Below are 20,366 nucleotides of genomic sequence, written 5' to 3'. Positions count from 1 at the left end.
GAGAACTAAAGGAAAAAAATCTGTCATAGGTAGAATAAAAATACTTATGTGAACAAAGAGTTAGAAACTAGAAAAAGACTGTTGAAATGCTAGGTACACCATGGAAGAATAAAAATCATCAAAAGGAGCTGAGCATAGAAAAAATTGGGAGATTATTTAGTTCTGACTCAGCTAAGTGCTTGGATGTGTAACTTTGAGCCAGATGTTTGTTTGTTTTTTTTTGACTGAGGTTAAAATGTTCAAGTAATATGATCCTAGAATTTTCTTTTCAGTTTAAAAAACTGAATGCTAATGCCATGACTATGCTGGTCATTTGCTGAGAGCTTATGATACCCTAGCTCACTATGTTAATATTGTATACTTTTCCAGATTCCTCCAAAGTATTCAAAACATAGGAAGTTATAAACTTCTCTACTATACAAAAATATGTCTTCATGTTTTTTTTATGATTAGGTAGGCTATTGAGCATCTAGGGAATGTTATAAGCATTAGTTTATATGGAATAAAATGTGAGCATTCCCAACTCCTCAAACAGCCTACACAATCATATGAAAAACATTTTCAAATAATGGGAAGCCCTTATTCTTTTTAAGTTATAAGATAATATATTTAAAATTATTTTAACATCATAAAAATCAAAATTGTGGAGTCTACCTTCTCCCAAATCACACAGATTTTACATAGTGGATCTCGAATTTATACTCAGCTTTGACAAACTTCAAAACCCTTTCTTCAAGGTCTGAAACAATAGAATAGAGTGTTTGTCTTGCACATGGTTGACCCAAGTTTGATCCCCAGCATCCCATATGTTCCCCCAGGCACTACCAGGAATAATTCCTGAGTGCAGATCCAGGAGTTACCCCTGAGCATTGTCAGATGTGATACAAAAACAAACAAGAACCCTTTCTTAATTATGATATGTCACACTCTCACAACTAGAAAAAAATGCCAACATATTTTGCTAAATATGAAGAATAATTTGTGACCATCATTTTTTTCTCTTCTTCTGAAGTATCATAAAACAACATGTAAGAAATAAATAACTGAATAAATAAAACGTGCTTGTTTGTCAAGACAGATTAATGCTAGGTAAATGGAAAAAGTCTACATTTGTTCATAGTTTGAAGAGAGCTTTTCTGGCAGTGAAGAAGGAGCTCAGAAATGGAAGGTGAAATACCAGAGTAGATGTTACTGTGTTAAAAGTAAAACAACCAAAGTGAACTCACTTTTAGGCCAGAGGGAGAGTAGAAAAAATAATAAATGGAATCCAGCCACCACAAAATGAAATAATTTTTTTGTTAAAAATGAGGGATTCTGGGGGCTGGAGGGCCAGTACAGTGGGTCAGGCACTTGCCTTCTACGTGGCTGACCCTGGTTCCATCCTTGGCATTCCATATGATCTCCCAGCACCACCAGCAGTGATTCCTGAGTGCAGAGCCAGGAGTATTCCTGAATTCAGAGACCTGAGCATTGCCAAGTGTGACCCCAAAGCAGCAATAACTATAACAAAAACAAAGAATAAAGAACTCTGTCATCAGAAATTCTTCCAACCTCATATAGGAATGAAAATTTGAAAATGACTAAAATAATGTGCTGAGAAAGTATCAGCTTTAATGTTTAGAGAATAATTCTTCATATGTGCAGTCATGAATCTAAATGTCTGAACCAATTCTCCCATCAGTGGTATAACTGGTACCTTGCTAATTTCAGAGAAAAACATTGACATAAATGGATGGTGAGATGGAATGACCACTGTCTGTAGCACTGTTGGCCCGTTGTTCATCGATTTGCTTGAGTGGACACCAGTAACGTCTCCATTGTGTGACTTATTGTTGTTTTTGGCATACAGAATACACAATGTGTAGCTTGCCAAGCTCTGCCATGTGGGCGGGATACTCTCGGTAGCTTGCTGGGCTCTCTGAGAGGGATGGAGGAATCTAACACAGGTCAGCCACATGCAAGGCAAATGCCCCACCCACTGTGCTATAATTCTAGCCCATGGGAAGACCACCTACTAGATTTTAGAGAAAAATCAATGGGAAGGCCATTGCCTTGAAATTAAATTTGTTCCAGGGGCTGGAGAGTTGGTAAGACACATTACATATGCCTGCAATGACTGCGATTCTGGTTCAAATCAGTGGCAGCATATATGATCCTGTGAACACAGCCAGGGGTCACTCCTGAGCAAAGAGCCAAGAATTACCCAAACTACCTCCGGTTGTGGTTCACCCCCACCCCTGCCCCAACCCCACACCGAATAAATAAAAATAAATAAGTCCAATATCAACTCCACAATGTATGACTGTGAGAAGGTACTTAGGCTCACTGTATTTTGGTATTTCATGTATGTAAGACAAGGTTAGAATAAATTACCTCAAAATTCATTGCTAAGAATAATGACATATATAAAATCAAATAGAGTAGTAGCATAGAGTAGACACAGAAAAATATGATGCATTTTATAACCCCACAGTTATTTTAACCAAATTACTCATTACACAGCTGAATTCATTTTATCCTATGGAAGAGGTCAGTAGAAGCTGAATATTTGTTCATAATTACTATTATATTTTAAATATTAATTGATGTGGAATATATACTTGAACATTAAACCTCTCCTTCCCATTGCAAAAATGTTTTATAGATTCAAATACATCTTAATTTCATTTTTGCACATTTTTTCTGACATCAAATATTACTGGGCTTAGGATATAATTATAATTAAGGATATGATAACAAATAGTGTTTCCTATGCAATGGGGTTGCTGGACTCATGACTATATTCTCCATCTAAAGTTCTATGATCTTTTACACTAAATCTTTTACAACTGATTTCTTCATCTATAAAATTTAGAAAACAATTAACACCTAACTTTTTTTAGAGCTGATTCTTTCAAAGTTCTTAAAAGTGATACCTGGGAAGTAATAAGCACTCTATAAGCACAAGTTATCAGTATTATCAATCATTTAACATATTTTAAAATAATACCTTATTGGGGCTGGAGAGATAGCACAGTGGGTAGGGCATTTGCCTTGCATGCGGCCGACCCAGGTTCGATTCCCAGCATCCCATATGGTCCCCTGAGCACCGCTAGGAGTAATTCCTGAGTACAAAGCCAGGAATAACCCCTGAGCATTGCCAGGTGTGACCCAAAAAGCAAAAATAAATAAATAAATAAATAATAATAATACTTTATTTGCTCACAGGGACCATGCTCAAGGCCCCTCTCCACATGTTCAGACAAGCATGACGCATGAAGGAACCAACAGAGGAACCCACGTGTGCAGGACCTGGGGTCAAGATCTCCAAGCCTGCTCGGATCAAGACTGGGCCGCTTCTGCCCAGATCCCCCATTTTCTAGTAGCTAGGCGGTCACACCCAGAAACTGCCCCAGTGCTGTGTAACCTCATCAATGACTGACATCCAGAGACTCTAAAACCAAAGTCCTGGAAGCACGCAGCCTAGTTCTCCTTCTCGGAGGACCTGGCAAGCTACTGAGAGTTTCTTGCCCACATGGGAGAGCATGGTAAGCTCCTCGTGGCATATTCATATGCCAAAACCTGTAACAATGTTGGGTCTCATTCCCTTTACTTTGAAAGAGCCTCTAATGCGGCACCATTGGGAAGGACGAGTAAAGAGAGGCTTCTAAAATCTCAGAGCTAGGATGAATGGAAACATTACTGATACCTCTCTCAATGATGATGATGATGATGACCTTCTTCACCCATAGTTATTTTCATAAGTATTTGAACATGCTATCAATGTAACATGTTCTTCATGACACATCTATCTTTATTTACATGTATTTATTTGTGAATAATATACATAATGATTTTATGTGGTCTTGCATTATATATTGAATGTCATATTCGATCTGCTAAAAATAGTAACAAGTTTCCCAGTGGAGATGTTATTGGTGCCCGCTCCAGCAAATCGATGAGCAACGGCATGGCAGTGACAGTGACAGTGACATTATGTATTGGTTGGGGGTACCACACACAAAAATGCTTATGGCTTATTCTAAATCTATGCTCAGGAATTATTCCTGGCATTGATCAAAGGGTCAAATGTAGTGCTGGTGATCCACTTTGTCTGATTCACATATAAGACAAGCTTCTTACCTGCTGTACTATTTTGCCAACACCCTAAATAATTAAAATGTATTTTGTTTTTCTATATCTTTGTTTTGATTACCATTTCAGATACTGATCATTCATATACACGGAACTGTATGTTCATATACTTTTTTCTCATGACACATAGCTTCTCATGTTAAGTTTTTTTTTATAATGGCCTTTAAGTTGATGTAGGCTTTCACAAAGCTATAATGAATATTACTTCTTTCATGTACCTATGTGAAAGCTTCTGGGCATGATAGCCTGGGCATGATATGGAAATGATAGCCTGATTGGGAATATATGTAATTTCCATGTGGTTCAACAATGCATTAAACATATCTTCACCTGCTTTGTTGCTACACAGCTTTCCACTAATTGGGAACTTCTGATAATATAATTCGCCTATTTTCCTATTTGAGATACTAGCCTTCTGCAAGTGCGATCTAGTGTATAGATTTCTCAGTCATATAGCATTATCAACATAGTGCTAAATCAGAATTATCAAGTTAAAACACTGACTCCCTCATTAGCTAGCATTTTTTTGGGGGGAAAGGGGTTGTTTTGTGGCCACATGCAGCAATTCTCAAGGTTACTCCTGGATCTGTGCTCAAGGATCACTTCTTGTAAGGTTCAGGCACCATATATGGTGCTGAAGATTGAACCTGGGTCAGCTGCATTCAAGAAAACCTCCTACTGGCTGTACTATTACTCTGATCCCTCATTTGCTAATTTTGCTCTAATTCCTTATCAACCTTTAGGTTCTTAAGATGCAGTAGTAACAGCTATCTTCTCTGACAGAGAACCAAGGACTGAATAGTCAGTGCAGGCAAATTATTCATAATTAAGACTGAAACAAAGGAAGATTTTGTCTTTCGCAACTTTTGAATTATTTAAAGCAATCATTTTTAACTATTATTTTTTGTTATATTTTACTCTAATACTTACTCTACTTTATTAATTGTTCCTTATAGGGTATTGTGTTCTCTGGGTCAAGAACTGTAACTTTTTATTTCAAAGTGCTTAATAACTTGGCCTGTACCACTGTATCACTATCATGCCACTGTTTGTCGATTTACTCGGGTGGGCACCAGTAACGTCTCTATTACACTCAGCCCTTAGATTTTAGCAGCCTCTCCTTGCTTGTCTTTCCCAACAATTGGAGGCTCTTTCAGGGTCAGAATGAGACCTATTGTTACTGTTTTTGGTATATTGAATACACCATGGGTAGCTTGCCAGGCTCTGTCGTGCAGGTGGGATACTCTCAGTAGAGTAGCCTTGGCCTGTATAGGAGGACTAATTTGATGTTTATAGAATAAATTATAGGTGGATTATTTTGTTGTTGTCCTTCCTTCCTCCCTTTTCCCTCCCTCCCTCTCTCCCTCCCTCCCTCCCTCCCTCCCTCCCTTCCTTCCTTCCTTCCTTCCTTCCTTCCTTCCTTCCTTCCTTCCTTCCTTCCTTCCTTCCTTCCTTCCTTCCTTCCTTCTATATTTCTTTTTTGAGGAGGCTACATTCAACAATTGTCAGGGTTTACTCCTGGCTTTGCACTTAGGAATTACTCTTCATGGTGCTTATGGAGCCATATGGGATGCTGGGGATCAAACCTAGGTCTGCTGCATGCAAGGCAAACTCTACCCGCTATATTATCTCTCCAGCCCTGGGTGGATACTTTTGACGTTATTTTGCTTCTAATTGCTAAAGTCCTCTTTTATTTCCTTAAGGTATGAAAACAGGTTACTTTCTTATATGTGTGCATATATATTACTATAATGTTTGAAGTAAAAGGTACACTGCCAGGCATTATGGCAAAATAGAAAACAAAAAAGATTAAACTGTCCTTATGAAAAATGAAAAATGAAATGATGTTTACAGAAAGGCATTGAGTTGTAAATTAATTTCAAGCAGCTAGTATATGCTTGGACTGAAGCGATAGCATGGTGGGTAGGGCATTTACCTTGCAGGTGGCCAACAAGGGTTCGATTCTTCTGTCCCTCTCAGAGAGCCTGGCAAGCTACTGAGAGTATCCTGCCCACAGGGCGGAGCCTAGCAAGCTACCTGTGATGTATTTGATATGCCAAAAACAGTAACAACTCTCACAACTGGTGCCCTCTAGAGCAAACCGATGAACAATGGGCTAACGGTGCTACAGTGCTATAAGTGCTTAACTTAATGGAATGGCTTTTTTTAGGAGGCTTATAATAGTTTGGTGAGATATAGAAAAATACATCTAAAATTTCTTTTCACCAGAATAGCTGCTTTATGATACTATAATTGCCTGCAAACTTGAGACATTCATTCAAGTTCCATAATGTGAGTCAATTTTTTGAATCTTAGCTGATGCCCCAGTAGTTATGAATGGAAGGACACTACATATCTTTTGATAAAATTTCTAAGTATGGTCCAAGGAGACCCATTCAGAGCTCAGAATGAATTGTAGATAGACAAAAGATCAGACATTCTGTTCTGACTTAGAGGTCAAGTCACGGCTTTTTTGAAGGTTAATATTTTAGAAATATTTGGATTATTTCAAAAAGTTACTTTGAGTTTCAAGACAATCTGATCTCTTAAGAAAAATGTGTTTCCAATCTTGGCAATTTCTTTTAACTTGGCATGAAGTTTCACTTTCGATAAAAATCAATTGAAGGTATATCACAGGACAACTGGTAAAAGGAAAAAATGTATTGTTTATTCAATTTAGAAGAAAAGAAAATTCAAGGAAGAATTAGAATGACAGGCAAGAGATAAATGATTATTTAGTGAAATTAATGTTATCTTTATAATATGTTAAAGTCTAATAGGGGTTTTAAGAATATTTTACAAACTAAACGTGTGACTAAAACTACAGATGAATGGAAAGAAATAACATAGGAGTTATGTTCTCTCTAAATATGGCTAAAGCAAGAGAACAGATATATAGTGAAATATTTACTACTGCTACTGTTAATGTACAAATGAAGATTTGTGGTTATTTTATTCTCAATACAATTATCATTAGTATTTTAATTCTACCCAACCAATTAAGTAAGATGCTTTCAATAGAGATGAGACATAGGGAACTTGGATAGAATAAGCTTGAGATTTTCAATATCTTAAAATGTCAGTATCTATTGCTTTTTTTCGTTCTATCTTCAACCATTTTGCTTTAATTTTGCAATTCTTAGCTAATGAGTGGGAATTAGTAGTTAGCAACTAAAAAATTACCTGTCTTTTCCCAGTCTCATCTAATTCTAGTGGATCTTTTAGGTAAATTACATTAATGTAGTCTGTGTATTACATTTGGATTGAATAGCAAAGTTGTGGCTTTCATTGACTATTTCAAACTGAGTCTCTTTTTTCTTGTCCTCTGAGCAAAACTCACAGATGCAGTGCACAGTGGAGAGACTCAGTTCTTATCTAGGTTTGTTGTACTTTGGAGGGATTTTAGTAACAAAAAGGACTATATTGATAATCCATGAGCTTCTTCTCTGTATTCATTTATCCATTTATTTTTTAACAGTATTAAATGTCAATGATAGGTGCTGGAGGTGCAGAGATCAATGAAGTATGGTCCTGTCCTTTACCCGTCAATGAGGTGTACTGGAACTGTTATCATAGTATGATTTAAGTGTCTGGGAACTGTAAGAGAAAATACTGGAGGCAACATTTCCTAGCCAGAGCAGAAAAGAAATGACGCACATATATTCTTGGAGAGAGGATTAAAAATCAGGTCCAACAATAGGGTTTAGTCATTGAGTTAGGGGAATTCTATGGGGAGGGTACTCAGAGATATAACATCCCACCTCTAGCAAACAAATATGGAGCAATGAGATCAGGGCAGTTAGGAAAGAACCAGGATGGAAAAGTTATAATTTGTGAATTACTGTTTTGTATTTCAGGAGGAGGCATTAAAATTAGAATAACTGGGTCATAGGAGAATTCTGTTCTTCATCTTTTTCCCCAAAAATATCTATGCTATTTTCTGTAGAGACTGAACTGGGAACAATTTACACCATCAATGTAGTGAGTTGGCTGTGTTTATTACTGCCTTTAGTATAATAACCAAGTTATGAAAACAACCCAAACATCCAACAACAGGTGACTACACAGTTATAGTATGTATATACAATAGAATACTATACAGCCATGATGGGAAAAATATAGTTTGCTACAACATGGATGGAACTGGAGGTGAGTGGGGGGAGGTATCCTACTGAATGAAATAAGCCAGAAGGAGAAGATAAAGCACAAATCTGTGGTGTATAAGAAAATAAAACTAGAGTATAGACTATATCAATTGATGACAAATCCTGGAGACTGGAGCACAAAATGAGAGTGCCATAGTAATAGGATGGGGTAGAATAGGTAAACTGGAGGTGACCTGAGTCATGGGTGAGGAATCTTTCACACTTTGGTGATGGTGAGGTGTAGTAACAGTGTGTATCCAGAACATAACTGTAATGCAACGTAAATACATAACCTAAACTAGTCTTATTTTTTCATTTATGGTTAAGGAATCTTCTGATATGTAGTCAGATATGAAGGACTGGAGCGACAGTACAGCAGGTAGGGCGTTTGCCTTGCACGCGGCTTACCCGGGTTCGAGTCCTCGGTCCCTCTAAGAGAGCCTGGCAAGCTACCGAGAGTATCCTGCCCACACGGCAGAATCTGGCAAGCTACCCGTGGTGCATTCAATATGCCAAAAAACAGTAACAAGTCTCACAATGGAGATGTAACTAGTGACCACTCGAGAAAATTGATGAGCAACAGGATGACAGACAGTGCTGTGGTTAAGGAAAAGTCTAGTTTACATGCTAAGTCATTCAAGTCAGTCCTTCAGACAACAGAGAAACATTACCAGGGTCTCAAGACAAAAGAGTTACATGGAAAGAGGATGGAGCAAGCATTGCATGGGGGCATGCCTGAGAAAAGATCATGGACAAGTCTGTCTAAGAAGAAGTGGGCAAAAAATTATTGAATTTAATGTGTCATCGACTATGAATAGAAGAATGGCAGGGAGGATGTAGGGCTCTCTAAATTTAAAAGGAAGATAAGTGTTGATAGAAAAACTAAACTGAGTAATAATAAAACCACCAATGATATATCCATATCATATTTAGGTATTTAGCCTGTCATCCTCAAAGAAAATAATTTGAGGGGTTAATTTGGGAGGAGAGGAATGATGGATTCGATTAGGAATGCCAAGTGTTGGATACAAGCACTATTTCTTGGTCATACAGGTGCACTGAACATGTGGGTATTAATTATAAACAAGATTTATCTGTGCATTATGATTTTAAAATGTGGTTTCTGATCATAGTTTCAAAGTAGTTATACAAGAATCCATACCTAGCATAGTTTGACACCTTAGTAATAAGTGAGATGTTTTATATTTTATATTTTTCCTGAAATTTTATCTCAGTTTTTTAGTTCAATAATCTTAGAGTACTAAGGCTTCATTCTATTTTTAGTTTTACAAATCTTTATTTCATTAACCACTGTGAATTTGAGAGACAGAGACACAGAGAGAAAGAGAGAAAGAGAAAGAGAGAGACAGAGACAGAAAGGGAGAGATAAAGAAAGAGGGGGGGGGAGAGAGAGAGATAGAATGCTGTCTTTTAAAAGGTTTCCACCTTCCCTTCCCCTAACATGACCAGAAATTGCTTTGGTATTCATTAGTCACTAGGACCTAGATTTAAGTTAAGATGACTGGAAGGGGACATCTCTTCTTAATTGTCTGGCTTTCTGAGATAAACTGAATTCCAAATGGATGCCCTTAAACTGAAGCCTGGAAGCCATTGCATATAGGACCATTGTATATTTGGAACTGCCTATGTTCAGGTCATTAGCAGGGATTTGTGATGTATTTGTCAAAAGTGGGTCTAAAGGTAAAGTTGGGGCATTTTAGCTACATTTCTAGATGATTACATTGCTATGAATAGTCAAGAAAACACCTGACAAAAGTAGGCCTACTTTCCCATAGCAACCTACATCTTTTGACATGTCCTTATCCCATTCCTTGCAAAGAGTTCTTTCTGTAACAGAGTCATTGTCTACATTGGAGAAAGTCTTAATTCAATTCAAGGTGATATTCTATTTGACATTAGAATGCTCTGTAGCACTTTAGCACTGTCGTCCCATTGAAATCCATGTTCATAGATTTGCTCGAGCGAGCACCAGTAACCTCTCCATTGTGAGACTTCTTGTTACTGTTTTTGGCAAATCAAATACACCACAGGTAGCTTGATAGGCTCTGCTGTGCGGGCGGGATACTCTCGGTAGCTTGCTGGGCTCTTCGAGAGGGACAGAGGAATTGAACCCAGGTTGGCTGCGTACAAGGCAACCACCCTACCTGCTATACTAATACATCTTTGCAATTGAAAGCATGTTCATTGACTGAGATTTCAGTGTGAAATATTGTGAGACTTGTCAGCTTTTGTGCCACAGAGGAACTTCCTGCCCTGGTTTGATAGATTCCTGGAGGGAAAAAAGCCTCATACTTCAGTCATTGTTCAGCCAAGACTCCTAGAGATAGTATAATAATGGGTGGGGCACTTGCTTTGACTCTGGTGCTTGCCAGGGTCTGAGAGATAGTACAGTGGGTAGTGTGCTTGCTTTGCACACAGCTGATTCTGTTTCAGTACTCAGCACTCCATGTGGTTTCCCAAGCACACCAGGAGTGATTCCTCGGTTCGGAGCCGGGAATAAAACCTAAGCACCACTGGCTGTGGACCAACCACCTTCCCCCATGCATCCCTTCCAAAACAAAAACAAACAAATAAACAAACAAACAAAGAAACTCGAGTGGATTGAGAAAAGATCTAACCATAAGATTAAAGATGTTAAAGGTAAAGAAAGGAAAATTGATGGGTAATAAAAAAAAATTAGAGTGATCAGAAGAGACTGCTTAAAAAACACTTAAAAGTTCTAACATAATTTATTCAGTACTATTTAACACCTCTACCATTTGATTCTTAAAGAAAAATTGAATTGACAAAATTTACTTAGACATATCATAGAACTCAAATTTAAGCACCTACAGCTATCCAAAAAAAAAATAAATAAAGAGAGAGAATAAAAATGGACCTCTCTATATGGTTTTATTGTTCTCCATTCTTTAAGGCTTTATCTTTATGGTGCCAAAACAAGCAGTTAATTTAGTTAATTTAGTCAACCAGCCAGACATTTCAGGAGGAAAACAAAGCTTTCAGAAGAGCAGTAGAGTAATGTTTCAAAATGCATGCCCCAAGTCCCAGATGTTTGGCTGGACTTTCCACATTTCTATTTGTAATACTGGCATTGAAAGACAGAGCTCTTGAGGCCTGGAATGGAAATGAAAGAGCGGCTGTTAAAATATGAACAGTAGTTGAGGATTATAACAAAAAGATAATTCTACAATACTTTATGCTGATACAATGATTTAATCCTAAAAAGTTTTATACTTTATTACATTATTTTTCATAGCATCATGGAGAGAGAACAGAGGCAGTCATGAACATTACTTGTATATTAGAGAAGTAAAAATTAGACTCTCAAGAAATTACATATTTGGAACAGTTCCAAGCAACACATCAAGGGCAAGTCATAAACAGACCTTGTGATTTTCAAATCCCACTCTAGTTTCATCTATCATACCACATGATCTCTATATTAGAACAAAGCCATCTTCCTCTAGTGGCGTGATCCCTGTGGGTGTTTAGTGCTTATTTGTTGAAGATGATAATAATAATCATGATAATGATCATCATCTGGAATGAACAATTGGTAAGTAGCCAAAGGGAACCAAATGAGAGATAAGTGTGTATGGAATGCTATTAGTAATGGTGGTATAAATGGAAAAGTGGTGGTCTCATCTCCAGAAGAAAGGATATGTCAGTAAGCCAGTCTATTCTTATTTATATCTATTAAACTTGGAATTTTATGATGCTGAAACAAATGAAGAGTGTTTTTAAAGTAGTTCTGAATAAGAAACATTAAAAGAAGGAAAGGATGACAAGTTAGACATAAAGCAATAGATACAATTCCAAGGGAAGAATTCCTATTAAAACTGAACATTTAGTATAACAACCAGCAGATGTGAAAACTCTTCACCCCGGGGTCAGAAGGAAATGAATTAATGAATTCACAAGCAATTCTTTCTCTAACAGTCACATAAGAAAACTTGAGGCAGTGCCAGAGCGCCCACGGCAAACAATTCACTTGGCATCTAATTAATTAATGGCAATGTAAACTCCGAGATGTTAAAATGTTGGCCTGGAGACTTCAGTGATGTGTTTCACTACTACCATCCCCAAAATGATGCACAGCAGTACAACTTGGTTATAAATTTTGCACATAATTTTTGTTTCCTATCATAGTTGACTTTATTTTTTTCTTTCCTCATCCATCTTGGAACTAAAAACATCTAGTGTTAGAATCAACTTTTTTACTATAAGAGTATTACAATTTGATTAAAATTCAGCAAAGTTCTAGATAGAGCACTCTGTTAAATTCTATTTCCCCATAAAATGTTTATTTGTATGAAATTGGGGAAGTGACAAAGTCACCGAGTTTAATTTTCCTAGTTTGGGAGTTAGATTCTAGGTTTAATATATTATCATATGCTTCATGTGGGTAATGAACCACTGCATAAATTTAATTTTGTGTGAACTATTACAATTATATAATAAATTAAGGCAGAAGTGGCATGAAAGCATTGTTAATATTAGGGGAATTGTGAGGACTTTCTGTTATGTGACCTCAGTAAAATAAGATGAGTCGAGAGAAATGACTTATCTAGGGAAGTCACCTGTGTTCCCCCCAGTTATGAGTGAACTAAGCAGAAGTTGCTATCCTTAGTCAACATTTCTGAAAATATGTTCTACAGCACATAAATTGTGGAAATTTTTAATAAAAATTACATTTAAAAGACAGCATAGAACATATCGATTTAGGGATATTTTGGGTTATTTGGATGAAATTTCTTTCTTGGAAATGTGTTTAGAGATTTTGGTGAACTAAAAATACATTTGAAATTGCAGGAGATTTTTTATCATATTTCTTTGGTCATTCCCCATCTCCTATAAGCACGAAACACTTTTTTTCTCTCATAAAGATCCACAAGAGTTCATTGTTCTATACAACAGAATTTTGCAAACACTTTGGGAGTAGAGGAATAGAAAGCAAGGATTCTTTGGATGTGAAAAGTCTTGGGCATTTTGGTGATGGTGGTGAAGGTTCAGTAACTTTGTATATCAAAACTATGCAAGTTGACACTTTTGTTATCATGTTTCCTAAAGTTCACAAAAATAAAGGGAAAAAAGGATTTAATATTAACAGCTTCCAACATACTTTATGGTATATTGGAATATACTATATGGTGTATATATGTCAATTTGTACATTATGTCCCAATGAATTATGCATTTTATAACTTTAAGCATATATTTCTTGACCACCGGTATCATTTTTCTTCCACATTCCTCCTACCAATTTGTTATTTATTTATGATTTTCTTTTCTTTTTTTAATTCCACGGGTGTGGCCATATGGTGTATCCTAAGATCAAAATTTCATATTTATTATTACAAATGGTAAGATCCCATTCGTGTTTATGATTGAATATTATTCTATTTTGTAGATAAATATAATTATATTCTTGTGTAACACATTTTCTTTTGCCACTTATCCTTTGATAATACATGTTGTTTTCATATATTGGCCTTTGCAAACAATGATACAAAGAATATGGAGGCAAAGATATACTTTGAATTAGTGTTTTTATTTATTTCACATAAATAACCAGGAGTGAAATTGCTTGAATATATGATAGCTCTAACTTTGCTTATTTGAGATATTTCTATACTTTTTCCATAAGGTTTAACAATTTTTACTCCTACTAATGATGTCCCTGACTTTTCTATTTATTTTTCTTCACTCAGTTTTAGTAATGTATATTTTCTTGGGAAGAGGCAGTGAAGATTTATCTAGCTTTTAACTTTACATACTTCTGTATTTTTAATTGTCTTTGCATATGCACATACACAAATAATCAAATAATTCTCTATTACTTGTGGTAATAGAGACACATTTTGTCTTTTTTCTAACTGGTCAGACTTGACAAGGCTAATTTTTTTTTTTTTTTTTTTTTTTTTTTTTGCTTTTTGAGTCATACCAGCAATGCTCAGGGGTTACTCCTGGCTCTGCACTCAGGAATTACTCCTGGTGGTGCTCAGGGGACCATATGGGATGCTGGGAATCGAACCTGGGTCGGCCACATGCAAGGCAAACGCCCTACCCACGGTGCTATCACTCCAGCCCCTTGACAAGGTTAATTTTATAAAGTAATTTCATAGCCTTTGATCAAAGATCAGAATTCAGACCGCCGAGATGTGACCCCGGGGGCCGCACGCATGTGCGGCCTCTCCGCAGCTGCACAAGCGTGAATCCAGACCCAGCAAAACCTCTTTCGGCGTGGGCAACTCCTCGCAGAATGTCTCCAGCCTGAGAACTAAGCCTCGGCCCCGTGCCCGCCCGGGAGGGGAAAGGTATTCCTCGCTCTCTCTCCTCTTTCTCTCCGGGGATGAAGGGCGCGGTGGCCGCCATATTAAGACGACCACAGATTGGGTTTTCAAGCCTGCAATTATCTAATATCTGGAAGAAATCTCCCTGGACTTCTTGTTAAAGTACAGAAATTCAAAACCTTATTTGTCTTCACAGTATGTCTGAATCTAGTGGGGTACTCCTAACAACAATAGTGAGGTTTGTGTTGAAATATTGAATGTAACCGAAGTAAACAGAATGTAAAATGAAACTTATCAGTTACAAGGTAGGGGGTGGGGGGGCGGGATGGGAGGTGTACTGTGTGGGTTTTTTTTTTTTTTTGGTGGTGGTATATGGGCACTGGTGAAAGGATGGTTGTTTCAGCATTGTATAACTGAGACCTAAGCCCGAAAGCATTGCAATCTTCCACACGGTGATTTAATAAAATAAAATTAAAAAAAAAAAAGATCAGAATTCAGTTTTAATGATCTAGTTTTAGTTGCTGATTTTTTTCTGTTGTACAACACACACTGACACATATATATATTTAATTTTGTGTACTTTCTAAAATGTGTAGATCTTCTTGTATAGTTTCTATTGAAAAATTTCCAATGAAATCAATGAGAAATCTATCATTCTGCTAAATTTATCTTTAAATAAATTATTGTTATAAAGGTGCAAAGATCGAACATAACTCTCAGTTAAGAGTCTCTTTCTCATTCACTAAAAGCATTAAATATCTGGTTAAACTTTTAGTCATATTTTACCACATAAGAATTTTCATTATTTGTAGGTCTTTGATATTTGCTTCTTCTCTCCCTCTGAATAATTAAACAGAATTACCCAAGCCAAATATTCTGTTTTCCATCGAGGTTGCCCTGTCTTGGTTAAAATTACAGTTCTTTACTCATGTGTATTGTTTGACATCCCAAATAGCAGTGACCTCAAAAGTTCAGAACCACAATTTTTCTGTATTTATAAGTATAGAGCACAACTTTCATGTGCTATTTGCTTGTCTTTTTGACTCAGTGCATCAATTGGAATGGCTTTGTATAAATAAACTTTAAAATGTAAAATATTGTGTTTATAGCACAATCTTCCCAGTATATTTCCTCTTTCATCTTTTATTAGGAGTGAACAACATGAAAGTTGAAGTTTTTGGCAAAGCAATATTTTAAAGAATTAATTCGGACATAACGTGAAAGTGTAGTAAACATTTTAGCCCCTGATGCTCAAAGTGCCAGAAACCACTGGCTAACCAAAAATGAAAAAAAAAAAAAAAACTTTCCTGATGAGCTGATTTTCTATTTTCCTTGGAAATAAAGGACATATGCTTCTAACTGCCCATACCACAGCTCAAATTGAGAAAGGGGCAGACATCTACTTCAGCTAGAGAGGAAGTTGTCATTTCCTTGATAGGCTCAAATCTCACAGCTAACATTGTTCTAAATCTGTATCATTCTACTGATCACTCTCTGATTTACAGTTTATGGGACAGGGGAATGTCCTGTAACAAAGACAGATGGTTATGAAATCAAAAGCCAAGCTAACTAGAAAATGCTGCTTAAATGTTTAAAAGTATTGTGAAAGTTTAAGGAGCATGTTTAAAGATATTGTGAATTCAAAAAGTTTACTTGCATACAAGTTGTTTTGACTTTTCTATCTCTGTCTCCTTTCTATTTAATCCTTAATGTTACAGAGATATATTAGTCACATTAGATTGTTCTTTTCCACCTGCTCTAAACAGATTATATTTATGGTGTAAAAGCAGACTGCCCTTTTTGTGTTCTGCTGGACCTTTGTTATTGCTGAAGTCAAGCTGATTTCAGTGTGATGAGGAAGCAAAAGGGATCCCCATCCCATCTTGCTTTGGAAGCTACCACTCATTTAAAAAACAAAAACACCCCCCAAAAACTAACTCTGTCTGTTGGCTGGAGATTCAGCTGCTTGTCATGTTAGACCATGTGGCGTCTGCTGCTGGGTCCAGCTGTACAGCTGAGAGCAGTGCCCTAAGGACTCAGCACAAAAATGCTGTGATCCCTGACGGTGACAAGGTCTCTGCTAACAAGCCTCTGGACATTCAAGATGAAATGTCATCACCCAAGCACAGCTATCCTAGGAAGATGAAACAAAGCGTCTAAAGAACTTCAGTGGCATCAGAGTCTGGAAAATAAGTGAGGCACCCAAGGTATAGTTCCCCAATGAATGGAACTGATGAGAATTCTATGAGAAATGTGAATCCTTCCCTATCACCTTCATCACCAATACCCAGAGATGAAACTATGACTTGTAATCTCAGGTTTTCCATGATTCAGCTGAAAATATTTTCACATCTTACTACTAGCTGGAGCAATAGCTCAGCGGGCAGGGTAGGGTATTCCCTTTGTACACGGCTGACCCGGTCCAATTGCTCCGCCCCTCTCAGAGACCATGGCAAGCTACAAAGAGTATCTCGCCCATACGGCAAAGCCTGGCAAGCTACCCGTGGCATATTCGATAAGCCAAAAGCAGTAACAAGTCTCACAGTGGAGACATTACTGGTGCCCACTCGAGCAAATCAATGAGGAATGGGGTGACAGTGTCAGTGACTACTAGTTGATTTACTCAATATATAGTTCTTAAATGGCAGTCTCCTGCCCCGCGCCTGGCTGTCTTCACTGCGGCCCCTTGGAGTGGGGGCGGGTTGAGTTTTCCTCTCCGCCACAAGCAGAGCCCTGGCAGCCAAAGACCTCCAGAATGCATCCACAGCCATGCTCAAGGCCATTTTCCAAATGCCCGGATGATCCTCATACATGAAGGAACTGGCAGAGGACCCCAGGTGTGTGGGACCCAGGGCTAAAATCTCCGAGCCTGCTTGGATTGGGACTGGGCTCCTCCATCCAGCTCCCCCTTTTTTCAGTAGCTTGGCAGCCACACCCACAAACTGCCCTGGTGCCATGTAATCCCATCAACGACCAAGATCCAGAGGCTAAAAAAAAAAAACAAAAACCTCCAGGAAGCTTTTTTCAAATGTGGCCGCTTGACTTCTTCTTGTTTAGTTCTCCCTGTTGGAGGACCTGGCAAACTACCGAGAGTATCCTGCCTTGCATGGCAGAGCCTGGCAAACTCCCATTGGCATATTCGATATACCAAAAACAGTAACAATTCCCTTAACCCTGAAAGATCCTCAAATGTAGCACTGTTGGGAAGGATGAGTAAAGAGAGGCTGCTCAAATCCCAGGGCTAGGACAAATGGAGCTGTTATTGGTGCCCACTCGAGCAAATTGATGAACAATGAGATGACAGTCATACAGTGATAAAGTGAGAGTTGTTAAATATTGATTATGTATAAATTCCCCCTGGCAAAAGTTGAAGACAAAGAAATGAATAGTCAGATTCTCTCATGTTATATCAGATAAGAATCAGTCCTTATTTTAGGTTCCAAATCCTACTCTGTCCCTGTGAGGAGGGAAATTTGGACATGGACACACAGGGAAGAAAGTCACGAAAATGGAGACATATATTGGAGTGAAGCAACAGGTATATAGGGGCCAGGGATGCGGCTTAAGTGGTAGAGTGCATGACTAGTTTGTGAAAGATCCTGAGTTGAATCCCTAGAATCAGCCCCTCCCCACCCCTAACACTAGAACTATCTAACTCCAAGCACCATATACATAATGATGATTCCTAGATAGTAGTACATGGAAACCATCTATGGTGAATAGGGCATTTCCAAGCATCTAGGAGTCATTATATATGTATATGTATATAAATATTTGTATATATATTTATATATACATATAAATATATGTGTGTATCTGTGTGTATGAACTGTGAGGCAATAAGTATATAAATATATATGTGTGTGAACCATGAGACAATAAATTACCTTTTTAAACCACCCAGTTTGTAGAATTTTATTCATGCAAACTTAGAAACTAATAGCCTTATCTACAATTTTTAGACTAAGTTAGAAAATAGGCTTTGAGATAGATCATGGTACAAAAAAGTAGGAAAGAGAATAAAGTAGTCAATATGTAGTGTAATACCATAATTTACTTTGTAAAGCTCTATTAATTAGCTGCAGTCTTGAAACAAATGATGAGTCGATTTCTTGTTCTGTGATTACTTCTACAGGTAGTTCCATTTGATGACAGTTCTATAACAAGGTCTAAAATGGCACCTGTCACTTGCGATATATTTCGTTGGGTCAATTTCTTTGTTTAAAACAATTGACTCTCAAGCCTAAGCTCCTTTCTGGTGAAGGAAAAGAACATAACCTGTGATACACTCCTTAAAGGGCAGTCTGGCCTAAGATCATAGCTAAATTTTTATTGGGGACACTATTTTTTTTGACAGTACATAATACATAACCACAAATAGTGAATGTTTTTTAAAAACATGCCTGGATTAATATCCAATGTCTGCCATTCATCAAGTTAGTTATTTTGGTATCACACAATTGATCTGCCACCACTACTATGAACATTGTTAGAACCCCTCTTATGTAATTTTCTTCAAATCTGGTTAATGAACCACATGAGAAAATCAGCCTCATAAATTTATAGTCACATATAATTTTGATCATTAAGACTGTCATCATATTTGATGGATTTTACCCACCTCATCCATCAGCATTGACTTTGAATAACTTTTGACCATGTGCCCAAATAAAACCCATCACCCATGGAGGATATTTGCCTCAAATGAGCACATTTAAAAGAGTAATGGCTTCTAAAATTCCTCTCAAAAGAATGTTTTGTACAGTACCTTGCAGATGGTTGACACCCAATAAATATTTGTGGAATTGCTTTGAACACATGTATGGATTCTGAAGATTACATTAAAATACGAATTCCAGAAATTAAAAGATGCAAGTATATAGCTTTCTAACATGAATGATAAGGAGTTATCTACAGTTATTTATTTAAATTTAATCCATGTTGAAATTATTATTACCCAATAATCCCTTTAATGAAAAAATATGTTTCTAACTCTTGGGGATTACAATTTTATGGTCATAAAAATCACAGATCTAATGTCCAACTAATTATGAACTTAAACTTTTGCATTTTACTTTCTGAGAAGTTCAATAACATAGAGTAATATGTTTTCACAATCTTTAAAATGTTTTTTCTTTCAAACTGTAACTAAATATATAGGATACATTTGTCAAAGCAACAGGAAAGCAGTTAAATAGACTAATAGGCTTAATACAAAGACTAAAGCCACTTGTATTGAGGTAACTAATGTCCAGGTATTGTAAATTATTTTCATGTACATTATTGCATAAAGTTCAGAGGAAAAAAATGGATAACTGAAGGATTAGATGACAAGTGTGACTGAACTGTCAGCAGTAAAGAAAGTAATATAGATGTTAGGCAAATAAAGCATTTGAATGATTTAATGTGTGATAATATATTCTGTGGATAGCCTTAACACTTAACCTGACTTCTTGGCCAGTCATTGTATCAAACGTAAAATGACAGGCCAAAGCAAAACCACTAATTTTTGTTCTAAAAATTATCATGAGATGTGGACTTTTAAGGTGACTCAGCTTATAGTAATATAAAGTGTGCAGCTGCCTTTAAGGCAATTTGGTGGGTTCTCAAAAGGTGCACACATATATATGTAAGAGTTACCACATGAACCAGCACTTTTCCCTTTTAACCCAAAAGAAATGAAAACGTATTTCCATGCAAAAACTTGTACTTGGATATTTATAGCAGTGCCATACTTTATTTGCATTATTATGCAAAGAAAGCAGCAGCCTAAA

Source organism: Sorex araneus, chromosome 2 (assembly GCF_027595985.1).
Source record: "Sorex araneus isolate mSorAra2 chromosome 2, mSorAra2.pri, whole genome shotgun sequence".
Classification (NCBI taxonomy): Eukaryota; Metazoa; Chordata; class Mammalia; order Eulipotyphla; family Soricidae; genus Sorex; species Sorex araneus.
The sequence above is the reverse complement of the archived record's forward strand: the minus strand, read 5'-3'. Positions refer to the sequence as shown.